At 41.0% G+C, this 18124-nt stretch overlaps 1 long non-coding RNA gene across 5 annotated transcripts in view; it reads right to left on the reverse strand.

Moving 5' to 3' along the window:
- The window catches only part of LOC135972369 (uncharacterized), a 133882-nt gene that overhangs the window by 51894 nt on the left and 63864 nt on the right, over positions 1–18124 (reverse strand). For all 5 annotated transcript variants that reach the window (XR_010588802.1, XR_010588801.1, XR_010588799.1 and 2 more), the window contains exon 2: positions 1889–1999. This is a non-coding gene — a long non-coding RNA (uncharacterized LOC135972369). The remainder of the gene's footprint in view (positions 1–1888; positions 2000–18124) is intronic.

The raw sequence follows: 18124 nt of genomic DNA on the forward strand, positions 1-18124 counted from the left end.
CTATTTACTTCGCTCCATTGTGAAAACTGACCATTTATTCTTACCCTTTGTTTCCTATTTTTAACCAGTTACTGATCCATGAGAGCACCTTCCCTCTTATCCCATGACTACTTAGTTTCCTTAAGAGCCTTTGGTGACAGACTTTGACAAAACCTTTCTGAAAATCCAAAAATCACCCTCAAAGAATTTTAATATATTGGTGAGGCATGACTTCCCTTTACAAAAGCAGTGTTGACACTTCCGACATATCAGCCACATAAATGAACAGAATTATTCTCTTCTTTACTATAGTTTCTACCAATTTGCCCAGTACTGAAGTTAGGCTCACCTTTTTAAAAAATTGGTGTTACTTTAGCTACCTTCCAGTCATCTGGTACAAAGGCTTGTTTCAGCAATAGGTTACATACCAGAGTTAGTAGTTCTGCAATTCCATATTTGAGTTCCTTCAGAACTCTTGGGTGAATACCATCTGGCCCTGGTGATTTATTATTGTTTATCAATTTGTTCTAAAGCCTCCTCTATTGACACACACAAAAAAGACTAGCTCTGATGGAGATATCTCCCCCACATCCTCTGCAATAAAGACTGATGCAAGGAATTAATTTAGCTTCTCTGGAACAGTCTTGTCTTCCTTTAGTGCTTCTTTAGCACCTTTGTCTTCTAGGAGCCCCACTGGTTGTTTAGCAGGGTTCCTGCTTCTGATGTACTTAAAATTCTTACTATTAGGTTTTTGCATCTTTAGCTCCTCAAATTCTTTCTTGGTCTTCCTTGTCATACTTTTACACTTAATCTGCCAGAGTTTGTGCTCCTTCCTATTATACTTATTAGGTTTTGACTTCCCCATTTTAAAGGATGCCTTTTTGCCTCTAATAGCCTCCATTACTTTGCTTTTTAAGCCATGATGGCATTCTTTTGGTCATTTAGATTAACCAAGATTAATCATGTTTTAAGATTGAGCCCTAAGGAAAAGTTATGGGTGTTTGGATTTATTCTTATTGTAGAGAAGGGAGATCACTAAATTACTTTGGGGGTAACCTAATTTAAAATTTTCAGTTATCAAAACTTGACAAAAGTGATTATGATAAATTGTTCAGGTGGATGAAAAATGCAAAAACAATCCAAGTATAAGAAAATGAGCTCTAGCTAGGACACATCAATGGAAATATGTCACACAAAGGATAACATACACATACATTTGTTCAGTAAGTTACGGGAAGGATCATGCAAAGAAAAATCTGCCTAAATAAGAGAAAAGTGATTAAAGACTATTGTGGAAAACAAAAAGGTAGATCAGCCAAAAAGTATGCAGCCATCAGGATGCAAATGGCCTTTTTCTCTTCCTGAACCAGATGCCCAAAAGTGTGTACAGACATTACCTTACATCCTTTTAACTGGATCACTAGTGCTATGCTAATGGAAGTCCAACCACTTTGTTCGCTTCACTTGCCCTGACCCCAACTCGTGGATTCCATATAATTAATTGAATTGAATTAATCCCTCTTTATAGCAGGAGCTGAAATATTGCCCATTGGGGATTACTTTGGCTTTTCCTCTCTCATTGTAAGATTAGCTAGCATGTCTTCACCGAGGACTCATGACCAAAAAAAACAAAACAAACAAAAAAAGCTATAAAAATTATGAAAGCAAGTGAATGAATTCCTGGACTGGCAGATTCGTGTGCAGACAACTGTACCATGCCTTATTGTCATTAACTGCACTGATGTCACAGGCAGTTGTAAAATCTCCTCAGTTGCAGAGGCAGAATGCTTTTGGCAATCAGAGTACAGGTATTAATGCCAAAGTGTTAAATGAAATTATTTCTTTAGATCTACAAACAGTTCTGCTCATTAAAAACATTACAATATTTTAAATGTGTTGAAGCACATACTTTGGGGGTTTCAGCTTGCCGGTTCAACGTGATCTTTTCTCCTTACTTCCCATGTGTTGTTGATTATAATATGCATTTTGCATCTCTGAAAGCTTGAATAAAAACATTTCCCTAAAAACAAAGAGAAAAATACCATGTTATTTCTTCAGCACTTCACAATCTGCTCATTCTCTTTGGGAAATCCTCTTCATTATTATGCAGCACAAATCCTATCCAGCATGCAAACCCAAGCCTGTAACCCTTGTTTCAAAAGTAACAGAAATGCTTAGATTTGAACTGAAGTTTGTTTTGTTTTTTGACTGTGGAATAGCCTCTGTGAAGGCAATGCAGTTAGAGCATTGTGCCCACAACAAAACTGTGTTACAGTAAGGTTGAGGTTGCAGGCACATATCAGTGATTTGTCTTTAAAACCACATTATAGTTAAAGACTAAAAACAAAAAACTACCAAGCTCAGAAAATTCAGAGATAAGTTAACCTTACAAGAAAAACCAAACTCTCTCCTAAAAAGCCTTACTCCACCATGTGAGACACTCTCTCCTGGGAGGTATTCTGTCAATTAACCACTGCACCAAGAGATGGCAAGAGGAAAGAAGAAAAAAATAATCTAGCTTAATTTGAAAATAAGAAAAGGAAACATTTTGTATAGTTGAGATACTCAAAATCAGCTTTTAAAAGAAGCTGTTTTTGATTAATACTTTTTAAATTGCTCCAAAATTGAGGGATGATATTGTTCATTTTAAAAAGTCATCATCTACCTTAAATTTTTTTTAAGAATTGCTTTAAGAAACTTGGGGGGTGGGGGTGTTCTCCACATTTATAGTATCAGAGCTAAACATTTGACAGAGCAATTTAAATATCTGTAAGGCAATACAGGGGGTTTTGGAGAGGCACAATAAATAATGGCATAGGTTACCGGTGTAGTCACAGATAAAGCCTTTCGAGGATTTCTTGTCTTTTAAAATCCCCACAGAGCATGATTGCTGTGACTTTTAAGAAGTGTGTCAGACTTGCAGTTCCCAGGGGGCCCCCCACTTTGCAAGAGCAGTGAAATCCCATTGCCTGGTATAAGAGCAAGAGCCAACAACTGCTTTTAAACTTTTGAGTATTGTTAAAAAAAAATCAAGTATTTCTTTCATATCTGGTGTCAGAATTAATGATCAATCCCTAATTGGTAGCTATAAACACCTCCAACTGGAAGGGTTTTTGAAAAGGATATGAAGCTTGGAAAATGCTTTGAAATGCCTAAAATAGACTGATTGGGGGGTCCTGGTGGTTGCAGTCTCAGAATCCCAGTTTGTTGGGCCTTAGCAGATCCCATGTAAGTGTGTTTAGTCTTTATGAAATGCTTGTAAATTGCTGCATGCATTAATCTCACTTATAATATCTGAAATGTAGCCATGTTAGTCTGTATCCACAAAAACAGTGAGGAGTCTGGTGGCACCTTAAAGACTAACTGTTAGTCTTTAAGGTGCCACCAGACTCCTCGCTGTTTTTATAATATCTGTAACCCATGCTATAGGGTAATACTTGAGTGTGTTCTGTAACTGCAAAAATGTTTGCTCTGAAACTCTAAAGCCAGTCAGAAAAGAAACATTACCAAATGTGAAATACCGGTTTCCAGCCATAAGGAGTGGTTATTGCTGGACCATCAGGAAGGCCTGTTGAATCCAAATGGGCCATTGTAAGTCATCAAAGAACAAAGACTTTGTTAATTGCTCCTGGCACACCCATGAAGAATGGGGAAATGCTCATCCCATCAAGCTTGGCCTTGAGGGAGCTGGGGATAAAAATCCCTTACCAGAAGGAATTAGGGTCTTTTTATGCTGTTTGGACTCTGAGGGACAAAGATTCTTTAACATAAGCAAGAGATCCCCTAGATTAGCCCAAAAGGATTTATAGAGTTGGTATATTTCAGCAGCTCTATCACAATTTGAAAACTAAGACTGTATCTCATTTGTATTACCAGTTTTAACCTTGTAAATAACCCTCAGTTCTTTTTCTTTGTTAATAGATCCTGAGTTAGCTTATTTATAGGATTGGCTACAAGCATTGTCTTGTGTGTGAGATATAAGGTGCAAGGTTACTTGGGGAAAGTGATTGGTTCCTTTGGGATTGGGAGTAACCTGACTATTGTTTCAGAGTGGTAGCCATGTTAGTCTGTATCAGCAAAAACAACGGGGAGTCCACAACCCACGAAAGTTTATGCTCAAATAAATGTGTTAGTGTCTAAGGTGCCACAAGGACTCCCCGCTGTTTTTGCTGAATATTGTTGTGATCTTTGGTGTAAAGTGACCATCTATCACAGAGTCAAGCTTGCCTGGGTGGCAATGTAGAATGCCCAAGAGGACTGTCTGTGACTCCATGTTAAGGCTGTCTAGTGCCTGAGGAGTTTACTTAGATTTCACCAACCACGTAACACCTGTATAGAACTCACAACCAGTATGGGGTTTGTGCCTTGGTTCTTAACAATCTGCCCTGAGTTTGGTATTCTCACTTGTGAGCCACTCCAGACAGCAGGACTTTAATTATCTCACTTTTCAGCATATATCCCTCAATGATCTTGCCTGGTTTACAGCAAAATCTCAGCATCTCTCTAGCTAACAATGCATTTAATAGAATAAAATCACTCTCTCATTATTACCAACCAGAGCTCATGAAAATTCCTATTATTATTGTGCAGTTACTGTGCATTGCTAATTGACCATTGTATTTGCCCATTAGCAACAATGACACTGATTGATGTATGGATGCTATACGAGGATACTTAATCACAGTATTTGTTTTCTTTTAGAAAGTCAGCACCAATAGTAAGTTATGGCATTTTATTGACCACAAGCATATTCATACTGAAGAATCAGCTCATCATAAAGCAAGTTGTAGACACAGAAAATCACTTTATTCATTCCACATTCTTGCAGTGCATGCGATATAAACTATCAAATAATCTAGCTGCTAAGTATGAGCAGGTCATGATTCCTATATTCTCAATCTGTTATTACCTGTCTGATGAGGAAGGCCTTTGGGTAATTATTTCTTTTTTGCTTTTTCCAGCATTACACCAGAAATGCTATCCGTATAGCACGGACGGTATTTCCATTATAAGCCTCTATTTTTACGTGTCGGTAACTTTCCAGATAAACAGCAGGTCAGATGAAAATATACTTCTATTCTCATCCCAATCGTTTATTCCCCCACATGAAGAATTGTTGGTAAGATTTCACAGAAACATAAAAAAGCATTTGCAGCAGCTAAGATGCTTTTCAGACTTTTTTTTTTTAAACATACTTAGCTAAATTAAGATTGTGACTTTATTTTAAAAAGATTAACCTTGTTTAGTCAAAGCTAATGATTTCCCCTATAGGGGACACCTTCAGTCTCTCTTAGCAACAAAGGGTTGTAACAAATTTCTGAAATGTACCAGACGCCTTAGTAAAAGAACATATGGTATTTTGACATGTGTATTGGAATCCTGGCTCCACTGAAGTCAATGGGAAGACTCCCATTGACTTCAACAAGGAACAGAATTTCAGCCAGTGTGTTTTGCAAGAGTGTAGCCACGGGTGGGCCTGGATGGGCAGTGGCCCACCCGCTTAGCATCGAGATCCACCCAAATCTGAGCAGGGGTATAGTGCTGTCAGAGGCCTAGAGTGTCACCAGGGCATCTGAAATCCAGGATGGAGCTATGCGCCTGCCTTTCAGAAAGCTATGCTCCGGCATCTGCCTTGCCATTTTATGAGCTACCCCATGCATGTGCCCAGCTTGGCAAGTGAAGCCTTGTGTCTAGGGGCACTAAGGCTAGGAAGAAGGTGTGGGGGTTAGGGGAGAAGCTGAGCTAGCACAGTCTCTCATTACCCATCCACCCAAAAGTCATGGCCCACCCAGATTTCCACTCCTAGCTATACATCACATCGAAGAGGTGACCAATTGGCTACTTTGGCCAACTAACAGCCCAGAGAGTTCTAAAATGTGGCTTAAGTATGTCCGTCTCTTAATACAGAAATGCAAATGGGGAAGGGTACAGGGCCCAGAATATAATGCTCTGAGCAGAAAGCAAGGTAGAATGGGTGAAACTGAGGAAGAGAAGGGAAGTGGTAGATAATGAAAAAGGGCAAAGGGAGATGGGTGAGAGGATTAGAGAGATTGAGAAATGAGAGGGGAAAAGGTGCATGGAAGAGAAAGAAACAAAGAAGGAAGACTACAATGCAAGAGATTTGACAATAGAAATGGATCAGAAAACTGGAGTGTGGAAATTGAACATACTTCTAAGTATCAAAAAGGAGGAAAACAATTAAAAAGTAAAAATGAGAGGGGAAGAATGAGAAAAGTTAGATCATGAAGATTAAAAGAGGGATGAATCATAGAATATAAGGGTTGGAAGGGACCTGAGGAGGTCATCTAGCCCAAACCTCTGCTCAAAGCAGGACCAATCCCCAACTAAATCATCCCAGCCAGCGCTTTGTCAAGCCTGACCTTAAAAACCTCTAAGGAAGGAGATTCTACCACCTCCCTAGGTAACCCATTCCAGTGCTTCACCACCGTCCTAGTGAAAAAGTTTTTCCTAATATCCAACCTAAACCTCCTCCACTGCAACTTGAGACCATTACTCCTTGTTCTGTCACCTGGTACAACTGAGAACAGTCTAGATCCATCCTCTTTGGAACCCCCTTTCAGGTAGTTGAAAACAGCTATCAAATCCCCCCTCATTCTTCTCTTCTGCAGACTAAACAATCCCAGTTCCCTCAGCCTCTCCTCATAAGTCATGTGCTCCAGCCCCCTAATCATTTTTGTTGCCTTCAGCTGGACTCTTTCCAAATTTTTCCACATCCTTCTTGTAGTGTGGGGCCCAAAACTGGACACAGTACTTCAGATGAGGCCTCACCAATGTCGAATAGCGGGGAATGATCATGTCCCCCGATCTGCTGGCAATGCCCCTATTTATGCAGCCCAAAATGCCATTAGCCTTCTTGGCAACAAGGGCACACTGTTGACTCATATCCAGCTTCTCGTACACTGGAACCTCTAGGTCCTTTTCTGCAGAACTGCTGCCTAGCCATTCGGTCCCTAGTCTGTAGCAGTGCATGGGATTCTTCCGTCCTCAGTGCAGGACTCTGCACTTGTCCTTGTTGAACCTCATCAGATTTCTTTTGGCCCAATCCTCTAATTTGTCTAGGTCCCTCTGTATGCTATCCCTACCCTCCAGCATATCTACCACGTCTCTCAGTTTAGTGTCATCTGCAAACTTGCTGAGGGTGCAGTCCATGCCATCCTCCAGATCATTAATGAAGATATTGAACAAAACCGGCCCCAGAACCGACCCTTGGGGCACTCCACTTGATACCTGCTGCCAATTAGACATGGAGCCATTGATCACTACCCGTTGAGCCCGACGATCTAGCCAGCTTTCTATCCACCTTATAGTCCATTCATCCAGCCCATACTACTTTAACTTGCTGGCAAGAATACTGTGGGAGACCGTGTCAAAAGCTTTGCTAAAGTCAGGGAATATCACGTACACTGCTTCCCCTCATCCACAGAGCCAGTTATCTCGTCACAGAAGGCAATTAGGTTAGTCAGGCATGACTTGCCCTTGGTGAAAGCATGACAACTGTTCCTGATCACTTTCCTCTCCCCTAAGTGCTTCAGAATTGATTCCTTGAGGACCTGCTCCATGATTTTTCCAGGGACTGAGGTGAGGCTGACTGACCTGTAGTTCCCCGGATCATCCTCCTCCTCCCCCCCTTTTTTAAAGATAGGCACATCATTAACCTTTTTCCAGTCATCCGGGACCTCCCCAGATTGCCATGAGTTTTCAAAGATAATGGCCAACGGCTCTGCAATCACATCCGCCAACTCCTTTAGCACCCTCGGATGCAGCGCATCTGGCCCCATGGACTTGTGCTCGTCCAGCTTTTCTAAATAGTCCTGAATCACTTCTTTCTCCGCAGAGGGCTGGTTACCTCCTCCCTATGCTGTGGTACCCAGTGCAGCAGTCTGGGAGCTGACCTTGTTCGTGAAGACAGAGGCAAAGAAAGCATTGAGTATATTAGCTTTTTCCACATCCTCTGTCACTAGGTTGCCTCCCTCATTCTGTAAGGGGCCCACACTTCCCTTGACTTTCTTCTTGTTGCTAACATACGTGAAGAAAGCCTTCTTGTTACTCTTAACATCTCTTGCTAGCTGCAACTCCAGGTGTGAATTGGCCTTTCTGATTTCACTCCTGCATGCCTGAGCAACATTTTTTTATACTCCTCCCTGGTCATTTGTCCAGTCTTCCACTTCTTGTAAGCTTCTTTTTTGTGTTTAAGATCAGCAAGGATTTCACTGTTAAGCCAAGCTGGTCGCCTGCCATATTTACTATTCTTACTACATATTGGGATGGTTTGTTCCTGCAACCTCAATAAGGATTCTTTAAAATGCAGCCAGCTCTCCTGGACTCCTTTCCCCCTCATGTTATTCTCCCAGGGGATCCTGCCCATCAGTTCCCTGAGGGAGTCAAAGTCTGCTTTTCTGAAAGAGTAGTCCGCTTTTTTTTTTTTAAATAAATCAGCTAAATATTTTGTAATGAGTTCACATGACAGAACAATTAGCCTATGGAAAAACAGAAAAGTATGAAGAAGAGGATACACCAAGGTGAAATGGAGAAAGCAGACTGAATGCAGCAAAAGATGATAAGAACAAACCCAAGGGGTAGGCACAGCACAGCTGGTAACACTTCATTCTGTTACAGAAAGTTTGATACTGAAATACAATAGAATAAACGTAAGTGGTTACAATTGTTCATCATATCAAGAGACAGGATTGTGTAAAGGAGGTGGGGGGCTTTGGAGACTTGAGATGTTGTTTCCATAGTGGGGGGCAGATCTACTGTAGAATAAAATGTTTTGAATGTGGTGGTGCTGCAGTCTTGCTTAGTTTTAAGTCAGTTTTCATCGGAGTACTTATGTCCACTTCAAGTTTGAGGGTTTAGGTGTGATTTTTATTTTTTTTATTTTTTAAAGTGAGAGAAAACACACAAGCCACTAGCCAGTTTTTCTAAACCAGAATTCCAGATAAATACCAGCTAAATATTTAATATTTTGCATAAACTCTTTGTCCTAAAAATCTCATTAAATCTTCAACTACAGGAAATTCCATCTTGTACTATAGTATTTTCTACTTATATGACCACCTGCTCCCAAGTTGTCCCTTCTATTTTAGTCTACATGCTGCCACATATAAACTTGGGGACATACTGCTGAAATAAAGTAAGGCAGCTTGAAGCCAGTCAATATAAATTAGGTGTGACCCTCACATTGACAGAGTGGCCCGTTATGCAAAGTTGGGCATCCCAGCCATAGTGCTATTATAGATGATTTACCTTTAAGAGGGGAGACAGTTACTATTTAAAATCAAATGTTATATTTGTCAGACTCCAAGAAACGTTAGCTCCAGTTTAATAGAACAAGCACGTCTGGCGTGGTAACAGAGGAATATATATATTAAAAAAGCATAATGTTTAACATCTTTTCAGAGCTAAGGTGCCTTATGAAAAACAGCCTGCCAGCAGCCTGGTACATCTAGGCCAAGAAGACACACACTATCCATGGCTCAGGAGAGTAAGAAGCTATTTGCACAGCAAGTGATTTTTCAGTAAGGACCCCCTATGATATCCCCACTTGTAAATGAGGAAGTGGATCTTGGATCTACACGTGCATGGCTCTGATGAGACACAAATTGCTGGTGGTGGTGCTGTGCTGATTCCTCTCTGTGCAGAGCCCTGATGAGAGACAGGGCATGACACACCACTTATAGATTCAGTGCTATAAAGGCGTAAATAATTGAAAGCTTTTTGATATTATTAGGCCTTCTTATAGCACATCTTCAATAAATAATTCATAGGGATCTTTAGAAAGTCTTGCTCCATACCTTAAGCCACTCTCAGTTTTGCTTATTATCCATCTAGATCATTGGCAATTGTGTACATGCCCTTTCCATATGATGTGTTTATTTTGCTAAGGGGGTTTTGGTTTATGCAGTTGTCACTCTTTTGGAATCTGTACATGTCTAATGCCTACAATTGCCATTATTTGAGTTAATAGCTAATGTATCTCCAGCATTCAGTGCTTCCTCATTGTTATTTAATTCAGGCTTCAGATTCTGCAGTTCCTTCCCCTTGTTTATTGGATAATTCATCTGATTCTCACAAGTGTTGTAGAATATCTCAGTCCTCATAGTCAGGTGACATCTGACACAGGTAGCATCCTCAGACAGCCAGATTAGATCTATTTTAATTAACCTCTTATATTGTATGGTCTCTTGAAAACCATTTTTTAAAAAGGCATAATTTTGCTTTTAACATCTTTTAAATATTAACATCTTATTTATTATTAATTATCATCATCCTTCATGTTATGCCGAATAACTTACCTAGTTAGAAATTCCTTTCTAGCTTAAAAATGTGCTGTGAAGCTCCTACACGCTGTTGCATTTCCTTCACTCACCACCCTCTCTAGTCTAATTTCTTCTGATCGGTTTACTAGAACCAAATCATGCGCCCATTCAAATCAGTAGGCATTTTGCCATCTTCTTGAGTGAGAGCAAAAACTGGCCCAGGAAGGTTTATTTTATTGGTTTTAGACTTAACTCCACCATGGTGGTGGTTTCTTTTCCACTGCATTTCTTCTCTAATCTAGATTTTGCCATGTTTTACATCCTGTATGGATGGCTTCACTTGTCAGCCACTTCAAAACAGAAAAGTTTCATTCTGTTAATACTTGGTGATAAGTGTTTCGGAATTATTTTCTTTTGACAACTCTCTTACTAATTCTTTTTGCCTTTGTTTCCAATTATCTTATAAAAAATGTGAAGGAGCAACATGTAATGGGGTGATTAGTCAAAACAGAGAGGATCAAACACAGGGTTTCAAATAAATTTTATGGAGGGGAAAAACCAGTTTCCAAATGTTTTGTAATCAGCAGTATACTAGCCTCTGGAAAGAAAGGGCCTAGAAGTGCGGCAACATCCAGCCTCAACAAAAGAGTAAGGAGAGAGAGTATACATAAGTGATTGTCTTAAAATGCTGCTTTTGCATTTTGACTTGTTTTGATCATATGTTTTGCTATAGCCTGGATAGGTCTCCAATTACTTGCACACATTGTATCTACTGCATTCTTGCATATACCATACTTTAAAGTTTTGCCTGGTTCTGAATTTGGCACCAATATCCTCGCCCTCTTTGGGCGTGCAGAGGTGAGGAAAGCAATGTTTTTAGTCTTGACCCAAGGCAACAGAAATAGTTTAGCCATAATTGGTTGAAATAACCCATATTTTCAGGTTTCAGAGTAGCAGTCTCTAATCCAAAACCAACTTACTAATTCAAAAGTTTTGGCAGATAGTTGTTTTGTTTGTTTAAAGCCGTATGTTTGAGTTCCTTAGAAATTTTACAGCATCACATTGTGCTGAACATACTGACATTCAGGACCAATCATTCAGCGAATCTTGTCCTGCCTCTAAATTTGCAACTGTACATATTTGCATGTGCAGTTCCTTGTGAAAGCATTACTGCTTTTGTGTACACCTGAGTAAATGTACACAGAAGATAGCTGGGTTCTTAATTACCACATTTATACATGCAAATATATTTTATATGCTTGAATGCTTTCATTGAATGTCCAAGTTTAGGGTGACCGTATTTCCCAAAGGGAAAATGGGACACTGCATGGGGCTAGCCCACGTGAGACTGGGGCTAGCCTGAGCCCTGCCTCTGTCCGTCTCCCCCACCCCCTGCATGAGATTGGGCAGGAGATGCTGCTAACCCCCGCACATTCTGCCACACCCCACTTTAACAAAAAGCGTGCATTTCTCCAGTTTTCTCTTGCCAACTGATCAAGTTAGCAAGAGCAAATGGGACAAACACCCACTTTTGCCAAAAAAGTTGGGACAGGGCTAAAAATTAAAGGGGCTGTCCCAGCCAAAACAGGACATATGGTCACCCTGTGCAAGTTGAAACACTATTGTGATGGGATCCCCGGGGTGCAGCTTGGGAGCGCTGTGCCCCCTTAACTCTCCAGCCTGTGCTGTCTCTCACAATGCTTTGCTAGTGACAAGCAGCAAACCCCTCCAAGTGCTGTTATCACTCAGCACAACCACCTGTGGAGCCCCACATCCAACTATATTGCATGAATGCTCCCAGAGCCACTCAATCACACAGAAAGGCACCAGCCCAAATCCCCCCACTCCCAGCACTGTACCTCAGGAATATACCCTCTAATAAACCAAATTTATTAATTGGTTCACCACTTCGATGGAAAGTGGATATACACCAGCCTTTGTAAGCCTGAGCAGACACCTTTACCAAACACTTCAGGCAAACTCACTGGTAAAGATAAACAGTTAAACAAATTTATTGACTACAAAAGATAGATTTTCAGTGATTATAAGTGATAGGCAAAAAGTCAGAGTTTGTTACTGAAAGAAAAGAAAATATAAGCATGCAGTGTAAACTCTCAACCCGATGAGACTGGGCAACATCTAGATTAAGCAGTTTCTCTCATCCCACTGTATATTACTGTCCTTAATATACAGGTTTGCCCCTTAAACTTGGGCCAGTCTCCTCTGTTGGAGTCTTCAGTCTGAGTGTCTTTATTGCTTGCAGCATAGGTGGGGGCAGGAGAAAGTGGCCACATGCTGGGCCTGTGTTCTGTTTTATACCCTTAGTCCATGTGCTTGGAGAACACAAGTCCAGGCAGGTCTTGTGGGCCTTGCTGAGTCCCCAGGCAAGTTTGAGCAATTCCCTTGGTGTGGCCTTATGCATGTGAGTCATTGAATCGTAGCTCCCTTGCTGGACAATAGCTGTTGATGTGTTGGACACATGCCGTGGCATTGGTTACTTTCCTTGGTATTGTCGAGAGAGTGTATCTGGACACTTCCCAAACCCACAGCATATTTTAGTGGCAACCATACAGCACATTCTCATAACTTCATATGCATTTGGATGGAACAATGGATTTCAGCAGATCATAACCTTTTCCCATGGTACCTCACATGGCATTCTTTATATGCAAGATCACAATTATATGTAAATGAGGACGATGGGGGTTACAGGGTGCTCCCCATTGGTATAGAATGTCACAATGAGTTAAAAAAAAGTTATGGACCAGTAAGTATATGCAGATCACACAGATTGTCTGGAAAATCTACTATTTATAATTAATTCTGTGGTTTTATTGTGCATTATGTACAATGCAGCTAGACACTCAGGCCAGATTCTGACCCCCTGCTATGGCCCTTTTGCATCTCTCTGCCACAGACCTTGTGTGCTATAACCCACTTCAATCCTTCCCTAGAGTGGGGGAATCCCTAGGTGGCATAGAATAGCTATGTCGGGGCTGGTGAATTGGCCCTTGGGAATCTGATTGCAACACATTTGAAGCTTCTTGTTGCCATCTGAAGTTCTGTAGAACTTTGCCTGTCCATAAGAACGGCCATACTGGGTCAGATCAAAGGTCCATATAGCCTAGTATGCGGTCTTCTGACAGTGGCCAAAGCCAGGTGCTTTTGGGAAAATGAACAGAACAGATAATCAAGTGATCCATCCCCATCACCCATTCCCAGCTTCTGGCAAAACAGAGGCTAGGGACACCAGCCCTGCCCATGCTGGCTAATAGCATTGATGGACCTATCCTCCATGAACTTATCTAGTTCCTTTTTGAACCTTATTATACTCTTGGCCTTCACAACATCTTCTGGCAAGGAGTTCCACTGGTTGACTGTCCATTGTGTGAAAAAAAATACTTCCATTTATTTTAAACCTGCTGCCTATTATTCCTCTCTTGTTGAGCTTTGCATCAACCTCCAGCCCCCTTGCTATTCTGGAATTTTTTCCCTCCCTCATTCTCATCTCAGCTTCTCACACAATCACCTTTGTCTTTTTCCAAGCAGCCTCCTATACTCATCCACAAAATCCTCACTCTGTTTGCATTTAAGTCCCTCTTAAAAGACACACACCTGCCGAGCTGCCTACAGTGAGCCTAGTTCAATTCTAATAAAAGCCCCTAATTATTATTGTTCTCCTTCCCCTAACTTGTCTGTTTGTCCTCAGAGTGTGAGCTTCTCTGGGCAGGGACCATCCCTTCTTGGATATCTGGAAAGTGCCTAGCACCTTCAGAGTGCTATTACTACTACTACATCCCTAGTTAAAAAAAAGATCTCTGGCTTAAATGAAAGCAGAAAACCAGAAATACAGAAACAGTAATTATAAGTAGATCAGCATGAAGAACATTACTAACATTAACAATTAACCAGGAAGACACATCTGTCTAGCAGACCACTCCAATTTGGACCCAAATGAGCCATTTCATACCATTCGTAACAAAACCACTCTGCCATAGATGTCTGGTGTGAGCTTGGGCAAATCACAATCTCTGTGCTTCAGTCCCGCATCTGTAAAATTAGGATTAATTCTAGATCCTTTATCTATCTTTTGTTTAGCCTGTGACCTCTTCAGGGCACAGACTCTCTCTTACTATGTATCAGTGCCTAGCACAATAGGGACATGATCTTGGTTGGACTGCTAGGTGCTACTGTAATAAAAACAAAACAAGTAGTATGTGCATTAGGTACAGAATAAAACCTTTTATTTATATCCCATTGAGTCATGCTACATATTTGAAATAATGGTCCGTTTTTACTAACTCCTATTTCACTTAATTATATCTGAACAGATAAAGGCAGAAACGCATGGGGTGGGGTGGGGAAGCACGTTATTTCTTAAACATGAGGAAGGAAGACAGTGATTTTCCAATGCCCAAGAATAGTTTTTATACATTAGGTCTGTTTCAGCAGCAGCCTGGCAAGAATCCTGTAGTACCAGACGTGCCTTAATTCAAAGAGCAATTAATGCACTCATTCAGATGCTTGTACTAAACGTAGAGTGGATATTCAGTGCCACATTGTCTTGAAAGAGACAGCAAAAGAGCTCTATGTAAAACTAAATGTTACTTACCCTATGCCTTTATTAGTCTAACTCTCATTAATCACAGTTAGTGGGTCTTGTATACTGGAGACATAATGGGATGATGAATACTGTCTCGGGACAATGCTACAGTCTCCGGAAATTAGCTAGAGCCTTACTAGCGTTCACTTGCTCTTTTTATTGGTTTTGAGCAGTACTTTCCTCTAAAAACTAACTTATCTCTGTGGAAAAATCATTGTATGAGAAACAAGCCAAAGGATTGGGGATATTTTTAATCCCAACTCTGAAAGACAGTGTTTGAGCCAATTGTTGACGATTCCTACTGAAGACTAGGAGAGTCAAGAGAGCTCAGCAACCCCAAGGATTAGGCCCAGTCTATCCTAGGAGCAAAGGTATAAGAATTGAGAGAGATTAAATGGGACCCTACAAGGTCACATGGAAGTACAGACAGAAGCACAGACAATGGGTTTGTTAGAACATGTAGGGGGAGAGGGATAGAAGTTATGCTGGTGGGGGTAGAAAGCAAACAGGCATAGAAGGTGGACAAGATCTCTGGTTTCAGAAATTCTGTTTGTTTTTGGATAAGCATTGGGAATTCTTATAGCCAAATATTCAAAAATGGCCACTGATTTTGTGAGCCTCCGTTTTAGGACATTCAGTGTAAACACACAAAGCCAGGTTTTCAGAAGTGCTGAGGCCAGGGAGTTTCTAGTGAAGTTAATGACTGCTGTTAATGTTAACTGCCTTTGCACAACAAAAGGCAAGAGGGTGCCTCAGGGTATGTCTACACTTTGAACTGCGGGCGGAGATTCCCAGCTCCAGGAGACATCCCTGCACTAGCTCTAATGGAGCGAGTTTGCTAAAAAAATAAAGTGTAGCCACAGCAGCAGGAGGGACTAGATGTCCCATCAGTACATCCCCGTCCAAGATGCTAGGTAAATTCTTGGGCTGGCTAACCTCCCAGCATTCGCGCCAAGGTGACTACACTAGTCTTGGCACACTAGCTTGATCAGAGCTAGGGCAGGGATATCTCCTAGAGCTGGGAATTACTGCCCTAGTTTGAAGTGTAGACATACCCTTAAATTTTCATCACCGATTGTTTAGCGCTCCTGCTGTACTGGAAAGCTCTTCCCCTTCTGGGATACTGAAAGTAAAAAACCCAAACCAGTGTTTTCCCCAGGAATTGAAATTTTGGGGGGTGGGTTCAAATTTACATGGGCGGGGGGGGGGGGGGCGGAAGAGGTCAGGGCCGATGAGGGGTGAGACCGTGAGGGTGAAGGTGGGCTGTATGGTACCATAGTAAAAACTGAAAAAGATACTTTTCATGACCATTAGATTTAACTCCTGTTTTAAAACTCACACAAATTAAAAGTTGGCTACTCAAGCCTTCTATGAAGCACTACATCTACATCCTTCTTGGTTTCTTGTTATAATTTTGCACAACTCTGTTAATGAACTTCTTGAATGCAATGTGTTCATCTTTGGTGGCTTCTCATGTGTCTGGTACTTCCATTCCTTCAATTGATACGCTCATTAGTTCATTCACATGATCAGGCAGAAGGCGACTTCTTTCAGAACACAATTCTATTCAATGATGAAAAACACTCAACTGTAGCTGTTGTGAACGGGAATAGCAAGACATGAATTCCTACTTCTTTATGCTATGTTTCCTGGGATGAAAGATCAGGTCAAGCCACTAGTGATTATAAAAAAGAGAAGTTGAAGTCAAATCGTCATTCATTTGTCATATACTATTCCACTCAGTGTGGAAATTCTCTAGTCTGTCCTGAGCACATGGCAGCCCCATTGCTGGTAGTGCCTAACAACTGTCAGTGTTTTGTAGGACAGGGATCTGTAAAAGCTATGTAGAGGTTGAGTAGAATCTAGAAGTCGCTGTTGTAGATTTTTAAGAATCAAATCTGTGCACTTTTTCAGTTGTCTTAACAAACACTTCCTGTCTTCTTCACTTAAGGATTCAATATAAATGCCTTCATTAGTCAACTTCTGAACTGAAGTCTTTGCTTCTTCCAGTACGTTTTCAATGGATAGCTCTGATTGATCCAAATGTATCTTCTATTGCTGGACAAAGATCTACTACTGTTGTAGCAGATGCCTGGATGGCACTGTTTAATGACCCAAGTGGTTTCAACAGTAGACTTACAAGAGAGATAATGGCAATAGTCTTCTCTGAACGTAGTAGCAAAAGTAATCCACCAGCCTCACTACTTAGATCCATCCCATCTTGGTAGATACTTTCCAAAGCCAGTAATAATGGCTGGAGTAATTTTAAGACAGCCAAGGATCGCTCACGAGAAAGCCAGAGGGTTTTCCCAGGTTGGACTAACCTGAACTTCAGTCCCAGTGTTTCTATATTTTCCAAGTTATTCAATCTTTTTGGACTCTTGCTGAAAAAAAAAATGAAGACATTAAATTTATAGCTTTTTAAAGGTCTTTTGAAGAGTCTGCAGCTTGTACTAGCGCTAGTTGGAGTAGATGGCCTCTGCAGTGCGTATAGGAGAGATCAGAGTTACACTTTTCTCTGAGCAAAGCTTGTACCCCACCATGTCTTCCAGAGAAGTTTGCAGCTCCATCAAATGCATAAGCAACCATCTGTTTGGGGTCCAATTGACAAGCATTTAACTCTAAGATGTGAATTGTCACAGATGCAGCCGATGTATTTCTAGATGTTCAAATTATAGAACATACATCTACTGGCCTACCCCTGACATCAAGATAACGTACACAATGACTTAATACTTGATGCCCATTTGCATCAGTGCATTCATCAGACATGTATGCAAATTTTTTGAATGTGGCAAGAGAGTTCTTCATTTTTTCAACTGTTGAGTCTTTCACTGTGGCACTACATGCTTCTAGCCATGAGTTTCTTGCAGAAAGATAGTGAGCATTTGAGGTCTTGTTCGGAACCAGTGTTCAACTTCAGGATGAACAAGTTACAATGCATTTAACATTTTCCTCCAGTTTGTGGTGTGTGGTATCTCTTGCTTAACTAGAAAGTATGATGCCACAGCCATGTTTGTTCTCAAACTGTGTTGTGTCCCAGCATTCTTAACAGCCTCATTAACACTTACCGGTGTTGTCCTTGGTGAGTGGAGACTCAGAGTTCAGAGGTAATTTCACATGAGTTCACCTCCCAGGTGGGGGCAAGAAGGCACCTTGCTTGTTCCAGCTGCTCACTGTTCGCTCTGGCCACTGTTTTTCGTTGTGCCACCGTTCACACCATCGCTCTGTTGCCAATGGCACTGCACAGTCACTCTGATCT

Source organism: Chrysemys picta, chromosome 6 (genome assembly GCF_011386835.1).
Source record: "Chrysemys picta bellii isolate R12L10 chromosome 6, ASM1138683v2, whole genome shotgun sequence".
Lineage (NCBI taxonomy): Eukaryota > Metazoa > Chordata > Testudines > Emydidae > Chrysemys > Chrysemys picta.